We start from the raw sequence: 9,239 nt of genomic DNA, 5'->3' as shown, positions 1-9,239 counted from the left end.
CTTATGAAGTACTTCTCCGTCGAGCATAAAAGTGTATCCAGAGGAGAAAATCATTATAAATCTGATCATGTTTTGACTTATACATTCTGACCTCATGACATCTGAAAAAGTTCTAGCAAGCATGAAGAATAAAAAGTACCGTTTTTCTTGTTTAGAACCAAGCTGTTGGTTGCTGGACCTACGTGACATCAGACTATTGAATCCAATTGTATTGTTGTAGTGTATGCAACAAGACTTGGATAAGGTCCGAGAGTCTGTTTAACAATCTGTCATGGCAGTTTTTTTGCATTGCTTGCGGCAGCAAAAATGGCAAAAAATCGCTGAATTGCATTGCGGCCGCAAAATTTGGAATATTTTTTGCAAATTTTCTAGATTTTGCCAAAATACTAAAAAGAAAAAAATATTTTTTAAAATTTAGTGGGGACCAGTGATGATAATCTTCGCGGATATTTTCATAAATTTTCCTTTGTTTTTGTCATGTCAATCATCTTCTGCTAAGTGGTAGTTCATGAAAAAAATATGCCTTCTATCATTTTTTGACACCTCTGCTCAGTTGCATGAATTTTGGTGACACTCCTTTATGACGTTAGTCTAGACACACTGGCGCCAAATGTCGAAAGTAGCACAAGACACATGGTGGCAATGGATGAGAAGATGATCGAAAGGGAAGGGGATGGAGCAAATGGGTGTAAATATTTATGTACCTTTTAGCTGTAGCATAATAGTACATTTGGCGATTTTATAAGTTTTATAAGCCTGTCTTTCTTTTTTTCTTCTTTTTTGATTTTCTTGGTTTTGTTTGATGGTTCTGAATTTGTTAATAGTTATTCAATACAACTTGTGTCTAATTATAAATCAATTTAAAAAAAAAAAATTCATCAATTCTCCCTCTCTCTCTTTCTCTCATATCCATATCTCTCTCTCGGCCACCCTTCTATCTTCATTTTAAAAATTAAATTTTTTGATGGAATATGTTTTGCAATTAATTAAAGATTCTTATTTATAAGCTGCATCATCACAAGGTTGCAATAATACAGACACTAACCGGGTTTGTTATGTCAGAACAAATACCTCTTTTGGCCAAAAGTTTATCATAATCACTTGATATAGTGGGCGACATTATAGACCTCTAAAATGTTTAATTGGAAATGACAATTCCTTAAATTATATTTGCAAAAGGTCAGGATGTAATGATCAGAAGAGGTGCTTTAGGGCCAATAAGATATTAAATAACTATGAAAAGCTATGCAATATTTGCATTAGATGTGGGTTTGACTGACGTGCAGGTAGATTTTCCTCCTTTTTGACAAATTTTCATTATCATCACTGGGGGACCTGTGCTTGTGTCAGGATGAAACAGATAATCTCAAAATAAGTACACTGATAGCGTGTTCTTCCTTTTTCTTGGGTACTTTAATTGTAATTCTAGAACATTTTACTAGATCCCATTTTCTTCCTTTTTTTCTGGCGCTGATATGACCTTACATTTGTTGCAAGCGCCGTGAAACCCTGAAAAACAAACAAATACCTTTCTCTTTCATGAACGAATTATAGCTTTTTATGAAAATTAATCGGAACTTTTTGCAATATTTTGCTGTTTTAGCTTGCAAAATTTGGGAATTTTTTTTGCAAAAAACCGCAATGTCCGAATACTGCAGAAACTGGGATAACCTCCGGGTCCAGGTGGCCAATTGCTAATGTAGAATCATTGCCGACGTGCACCTATTTAAACGTCTGATGACCTCAGTTGTTATGGGCTCATTTTCATACTATCAAACCTACACTAAATTATTTTGTCCAAAAGATGAGCTTTTATAAAGCTCAACATCCACTTAACGTGCTCAAAGCGCTTTAAATAACAATGTTAAATCAGCCCATAATTGCGTTCATACAAGCAAATATGAGCGCGGAGGACATCGTCCATTTATAAAAATAAAGAGATTGAAGATTTTATTTGGTCAATAAGAATCTCATTACGAGTCATGTAATCTTTTGTAATGTTAATCACACAACTTTACTCAAATCAACTGACGATAAACATTAGCATAATAATGTTTAACAACAGATTTACCATGACCCTATCATGTTATAAGCCAGTAGGTAAGTCGGTTGTTATTTACCCTACTCTGGGAAAAACACGTATTTAAAATTTTGGCCAGAAAACCTATCGTTCAAATATCGATCGATTTAAATGGCCTCCATCTTGGCAAAAGTCAAACCTGGGACTTAAAAGAAGACTTAGCCAAGTCCCAGGTTTTGTCAAATGAGGGTCATTTAAATCGATCGTTATTTGAATGACAAGTTTTCGGTCAAGTTTTAAAAATACGCGTCTTTCCAGTGTATGGCAGTTAACAAGTTACTCAAGCGAGGCATTAGAAAACCTGTATAGAGACGTGTTTCCATGAGTCTGAAAAAGCAGGCGATAGGCAGAGAAGGTCACTCGCCATATATCACATCAAATGTTGTATAACTACTGATTCCTTCTGTTCATTGACAACGAGAGGAGGCGTATATTTTTCTCTGCGACGCCTTATTTAGACTGGGTATTTAATAAAAAAATATCCTCATTTAAAAAGTAGTCCTTTAGATGCATTTGGCCTCTTCCGGTTTCTGTAGCGTGAATCAGACAATAGCAATTGCTGTCCTCTGAATAGGATAAGTCTATCGCACAGACTTTCTGCTGGATCTAACAGACCCAGCTACCCAATCACTGTTGAGTGGACGGGGGTCAGAAAATAAAAATCTTGTCTTCACTCAGAATCAATCTCGGTCCCTTTGCGTGTGAAACGAGTAATCTACCAACCTACCGAAAACTTGACTCCTCTTGTCAAAAAAATCAAATCTGAGACTTCATAGAAGCACCAGTAGAAATTGCCTGCCATCTTTTGTACAGGCTAAAGATGCAAAGTAATCTGCCAGATATATCAGTACAAGGATAAGCATTCATTGCTGGGCAGTTGTGTATTTTTAAAAAAAGACCCAATTAAGAGAAGTTTTACGCTGTGGTCTGCGTAATGGAGCATGGGGAAAGGCCGATGTATTCGCATTTTTCTCTCGATTAATTAGAATTAAAGACAAATATTGGGAATGGGTGCTATTTTAAGATAAAATAATTATTTTTCTTTCAGTAAGACACAGCCTTCCAAATTGTTCGACAGAACTTTTCTGGTTTTCGTCAGTGCCAGGTGTCCTGCTCCTGAAGTTGTTTCCATCCAGTCCGTTATTTCTTGAAACCACCTCTTTGGCCTCTCTATGCTCCGCTTGCCATCGCAGGCGCCATCCATGCAAAGCTTATTTGATGTGGCCTGTAGCTTTAATTTCTTGATGGTTGACGTGAGCTGGATCTCTTTTCATCTGCCTTTGTCAGTGTCCACGACGCACAGCCGTATGTTGTTATACAGGACCAGAGTATCGGAAAAGATTTATGTTGCATAGAACATAATGACGGAATAATCAAGAGAGAGAGAGAGAGAGAGAGAGAGAGAGAGAGAGAGAGAGAGAGAGAGAGAGCCATGGATTCCAAGTCTAACCCGATTCCTGGAGTGAGAAATCGGACAATAACAATTGCCTTTGGATAGTTTGTAAGTATATTTAAGGTCCTTCCCACTGAGATCCATCACTGCTGGGTGGACAGAAAAAAACATTGCACTTGGGATCAATACTCATCTCTTTACTTGCGAAGAGCGCTCTACCAACTGAGCTATTAGAATCCCCTTACAGGTTGCTCCACCCAACACATTTATCTGACTCTCTCTCACAAACGGCTCATCTGCTAGTGCCTGGCAAAACTGTCACCTCGCATCAAGACAGCTATGTGTTCTAGTGGTATGACACTCGCCTGAAGGTCGGTAGGTCCTGGGTGCGAGTCTTGTGCGATGCATTGTCAAGTCGTTGCAAAAGGCTTGTTAATCGCATTCTCTCTCTGTACTTGTGTAAAATGAGTACCTGGTGGTTAACAGCGTTGTTTCTGTCCAAAAAAAAATGTAATATTGCCTAACAGGTGAAGTGCTGTAGCTGGCTAGGGACCCCTTGTAAAGTGCTTTGAGCACATTTAGTGGATTTTACGCTACATAAAAGTTCAATTTATCAAGACAAAGAGCCAAAGAGAAGGGGAAAGCAGAAAAGAGGGGACAGATAGTGGAGGATTCTGCCAGGGCCTTCTCATTACATTTAGAATGGATAGAAAAAAGATTCCCTGTATAAGAACAGCGTCTGAACATTAAGGGAAAAAACCCATTAGACCAATTATTACTTATGCCCATTCAATTTGTTTAATTATTGACTTTGTACGAAAACAAAACTATACACCCAATAAAAGAACAAAGACGTATGTTGAAGCATAGCACCATCCAATTTCTTCTGTCACAATGACAAGATTTATGTAGAAATGACATAGGCATAGACTAGAGGAAGGTTGTGTCATGACTAGTATTCGTCTTCTTCCCCCTCTTCCCCTTCAGCATCAGCAGAGTCAACACCAACTTCTTTGTAATCCTTCTCAAGAGCAGCCAAATCCTCACGTGCCACGGAAAACTCACCCTCTTCCATACCTTCTCCGACATACCTGGAAAGAAAATAATTTTAAAAGTTCAAATTAACCCAAAAATCTGGAATGTGCAAAAAAAACCCCCAAAAACCGTTATGACCCAAAACCTGTATAACACTTCATAAATGCTTTAGTGAAGTACAAATCAAAGTAGAACAGCCAAACATATTGTTACAATGCATTTAGCTAAAATGCTCACAACATTAGCCAGCCAGATATAATGTACCAACACACACAACGATGTGTAACCTAAAACATAATCTGATAGGATTTAGCGAAAACTGATTAAAATCGCTCAGTGGCGTCAATTTTGCTCCTATGAGAGAAAGTTGATTTGTATAAAAACAAAAAACTGTATAAAATGACGCTTTGGCTCTTGGCCTTCCTCTGAGGATGGACAATATAATGTAGAAAATGATCAGAGAGAAAAATAATTTACATTGAAATAATGAAATTGAACTTTTGAAATTAACAGAATAATTTACATAAAAATGATGAAATTGAACTTTTTAAATTAACAGTTAACATGCAAGGCATGTTTATTTTTGTTTTTAAGGCGCTTGCAACACATTTGGGTCATATAAACGCCATAAAAAGGAAGAAAATAAGATAGTCAAAAGTTATAGAATTACAATTAAAGCACCCAAGAAAAAGTAAGTCAAAGGGGAACTGGTTCAAAAAGAAACCGATGTAGATTCCAAGAGCACACCATCATGCTACTTAGTCTGAGGTCGCCTAAATGTCTCATCCAGACACAAGCACAGGTTCCCACAAGAGGAACACTCTCAAATGATAACATATATATGTAATATCAAAAACAATGCAGTGCATAACAGAGAGATGATTTACAAGGAAAAAAATATCATCTCCAAAAACTCATAACTACACATTTGACTGTTTTCCTCCCAGCCAGGGTATCGGCCAGTTCCAGGGCAAAACTAAGTAATCTCATTCCAAGACAAAAACAGAAACTATCTTGGAAAATTGATATAGGGGGGTAGAAGACACAGTCAGTGCCTCCAGTCCCACTTTGGGAAGTAAGTGATTGATAGAGTACTCACCAGTGGACAAAGGCCCTCTTGGCGTACATAAGATCAAACTTGTGGTCCAGTCTTGCCCAGGCCTCGGCAATGGCAGTTGTGTTACTCAACATGCATACGGCACGCTGGACCTTGGCCAGATATCCTCCAGGCACAACAGTGGGTGGTTGGTAGTTGATGCCCACCTGGGTGACATTGATAAAAATACATATTAAATCACTGTCTATACAGAGGTGAAAATTGAGAGAAACCCATTCCATGTTTGAATTTTCCTGAAAATCACCGTGGTAAAAGATGAGGCCTATCACACGCCTGCAAACAAACACACCTACACAGAAAAGAGAGAGGGATCTGAAAATTTCTACCTAGGAATATGACCCAAAGTCTTAAAACTATCTGATGTATGAGCATCATGTCCTCAATACATTGAAAAAAAAAAACAATCAGTAAAATTGGAGACCAGAACCTCTTTTACACGATGCCAAAAAAAATTGGCTTACGAGGCAATAGAGGAGGTAGTTCCTATAATGGATTTGAAAAAAACTTTATTACCTTGAAACCAGTAGGACACCAGTCAACAAACTGGATGGTTCTCTTGGTCTTGATGGTGGCAATGGCAGCATTCACATCCTTGGGGACGACATCACCACGGTACAGCAGACAACAGGCCATGTACTTTCCGTGACGGGGGTCACATTTCACCAGCTGGTTGGCTGGTTCAAAGCAGGCGTTGGTCACTTCAGCCACGGACAGTTGTTCGTGGTAGGCCTTTTCAGCAGAGATAACGGGGGCATAAGTGGCCAGAGGGAAGTGGATACGTGGATAGGGGACCAGTTGGTCTGGAACTCGGTCAGATCTACATTCAAGGCACCGTCAAATCTGTAAGAATTGACAGAAATTATCGTATCTTGCAATTAAGAAAAATAATTGTGGCATCAGCCACTTTGAAACTGCAAGAATTTTTTTAAAAACAAGAACAAAACTCGTACCATATGCAATTGTCACCAAAAAAAGGGCCAAATCCAAGTAATGTGATTTTAATAGGCGGTGATTGAAGTGGAATATTAAAAAATAAAAGATTGAACTCTTCTATTATTGTTAATATTAACAACAACACGGGGACTATTTTCAACATAAATCGACTGAATTGCTTAGGTGAGGTAATGCTATCTTGAATATCCAGTCGAAATGTTTTTCTGACCCCTCTGTCCACCCAGCGGTGATTAGATAGCTGGGTCTGTATGATCTAGAGGAAAGTACTTAGCGATGGACTAGCGTCCTACCCAAAGGATAGCAAGTAATTGCTATTGTCCGTATCATACTATGGAAAACATAATAAACTCCAGCTCCATGAGCCTGTTGGCTCTGAAGGATTACCTAAATCTACATGTCCATGGATGCCAGCAGGCGAAAGTAGTAACAAAAATAAACTGCTAATTTCTATTCTGTTCTTTTATGTTGTGCGTGTGACTGTGTGTTTTATGTCAAATAAAAATCGTGAAGAAAAACTTTAAATCCAGTCTATAATATGTGACCAAACGCATGCTATCAAAATAATCCACACACCTCAGAGAAGCAGTGATTGAGGAGACAATTTGACCAATCAGACGGTTGAGGTTGGTGTAGGAGGGTCTTTCAATGTCAAGGTTACGCCTGCAGATGTCATAGATGGCTTCATTGTCCACCATGAAAGCACAGCGTGGCTCAGCGGTTCGGTCTTTGCTTCGTACCCAAAAGGTACCGAGTTCGATCGCCCGCCGCTGTACTGTATGGCCTTGAGCAAGTCACCTCGCCCTAGCTCAATTTGCGGCGCTGCACTGCGGCTGACGCCTGAGTTATTCCAGTCTTCCTTTGGAATAGACTCTAGAGACACATTTCCCCTATGGGATGAATAAAGGGAAGTTTATTCATTTATTTCTTTAATTGAAAAACTACAGGCCAGTCTCGAACCTTCATTTCATTTCGAAATTAATTGAAAGACGCATTGTCAAACGCCTCAACAACTACATAAATTTCAACAATCTGCATGCATACTATTTTTCAAGCCACCTAATAAGCAACCACACAGCATAGAAACAGCACTTTTGCGTGTCCAAAATGATAATATCGACCTACTTAACAATAACGATAATGCAATACTACTGCCGCTGGACCTTAAATGCCGATTTCGACATTGTGGATCACACAATGCTACTACTAGTCAGTATGTTTAATTCGGTAACAACAAGAGATGAGTGAGTAGGAAAGTGCCAGAAGACAATAGAGAATCAATTTTTTTTCGTGGCGGTGATGGGGTTTGAACCCGCGACCTTATTGGTACGACAACTCGGCCTGGCCGGTGAGATCGTGACTCTACCGTATGAGCTATCCACAAACCCAAAAATTCGTATCAAACTCAGGTCATTCATTACTAGAGCTCTCTCTCTCTCTCTCTCTCTCTCTCTCTCTCTCTCTCTCTCTCTCTCTCTCTCTCTCTCTCTCTTTCTCTCTCTCTCACCGACTACTGGAGATCGAGGGTCCAACACACAACCACCGCGAAGTTAGTAGCCAGCAATTGGATTCAATAGTCTGATGTCACGTCGCCCAGCAATGGCGGCCATCGTGGTTCTAAACAAAGAAAATCTGTACATTTTATTCTTCATTCTGGCTACAACTTTTCATATGTCTTGTGATCATAATGTGTAAAAGTCAAAACATGATCAGATTTATAATGGGGTTTTTTTCCCCTCTGGATACGCTATCAAACGCCGCACTCAGTAAACTCACCAATGTATGGATTAGAGGTGACAAAATAAAGAGAAAAACCAAACTGAAACTGTACCATGCTCTTGTAAAACCGGTACTTCTGTATAACTGCGGCACTTGGGCGTTGACAAAATCCGAAGAAGAACATCTGGATGCCTTCCATCGCACACAGCTAAGAAGGGTACTGGACATCAAATACCCCAAAAAGATCTCAAATGAATCACTCTATAAGATCACAAAAGAAAGACCAATCTCCCTTGACATTTTACAACAACGATGGCAACTTTTCGGTCACATACTACGCAGGGACAAAAACATACCAGCAAACCAAGCCATGTCGGGATACTTCCAAAAACACGGGAACCTTTTCAGAGGAAGACCGATCACAACACTCCCCGTGATCCTAAACAAAAACCTCACAACACTTGGACAAAGCATTAGTCTCATAACGGCAGGGGACCTTGAAAATCTGAGAACCCTAGCAGAGGACCGGCAATATTGGAGACACCTCACACAGGAAATACTGGAAACAGCCAAGGCGACCCGATCTTTCGGTCGAGACGCGAAAGGCATCTAAGTCAAATCAAGTCAGATACGCGTTTATGCTCGTCGTAGAAATATTTCATAAGGGCGTCCGCCATTGTTCCGATAGTTTAGAGCCAGCTACTAAGTTACCATGCGTCATTACGAGGGAAGTGACGTTACGACTGTTGAAGCGTATTGAGCTTAATGGCCAATATTCTCAACACAAGCATATAACATAGAAACAATTGAGACATTGAGTATATGGGGTATATGTTTGTGATCTAGTAATGAATGACCTGAGTTTGATACGAATTTTTGGGTTTGTGGATAGCTCATTCGGTAGAGTCACGCTCTCACCGGCCAGGCCGAGTTGTCGTACCAAT

The 9,239-nt window shown here is 39.5% G+C and overlaps 1 pseudogene across 1 annotated transcript; it reads right to left on the bottom strand.

Annotated features, from left to right (window-relative positions):
- Positions 1 to 4,245: 4,245 nt before the first annotated feature.
- Positions 4,246 to 7,278, bottom strand: LOC144973432 (tubulin alpha-1 chain-like; annotated as a pseudogene). Its single transcript, XR_013645544.1, has 4 exons — positions 7,153 to 7,278; positions 6,139 to 6,465; positions 5,608 to 5,771; positions 4,246 to 4,564 (listed from the first exon to the last, which is right to left on the bottom strand). The product of XR_013645544.1 is annotated as a tubulin alpha-1 chain-like (transcript).
- Between the last annotated feature and the right edge of the window lie 1,961 nt (positions 7,279 to 9,239).

The sequence above is a fragment of the Berghia stephanieae genome, chromosome 5, assembly GCF_034508935.2.
Source record: "Berghia stephanieae isolate SIO BIC M18660-M18661 chromosome 5, UCSD_Bste_1.3, whole genome shotgun sequence".
NCBI lineage: Eukaryota > Metazoa > Mollusca > Gastropoda > Nudibranchia > Aeolidiidae > Berghia > Berghia stephanieae.
This window is presented reverse-complemented; position numbering and strand designations above follow the sequence as displayed.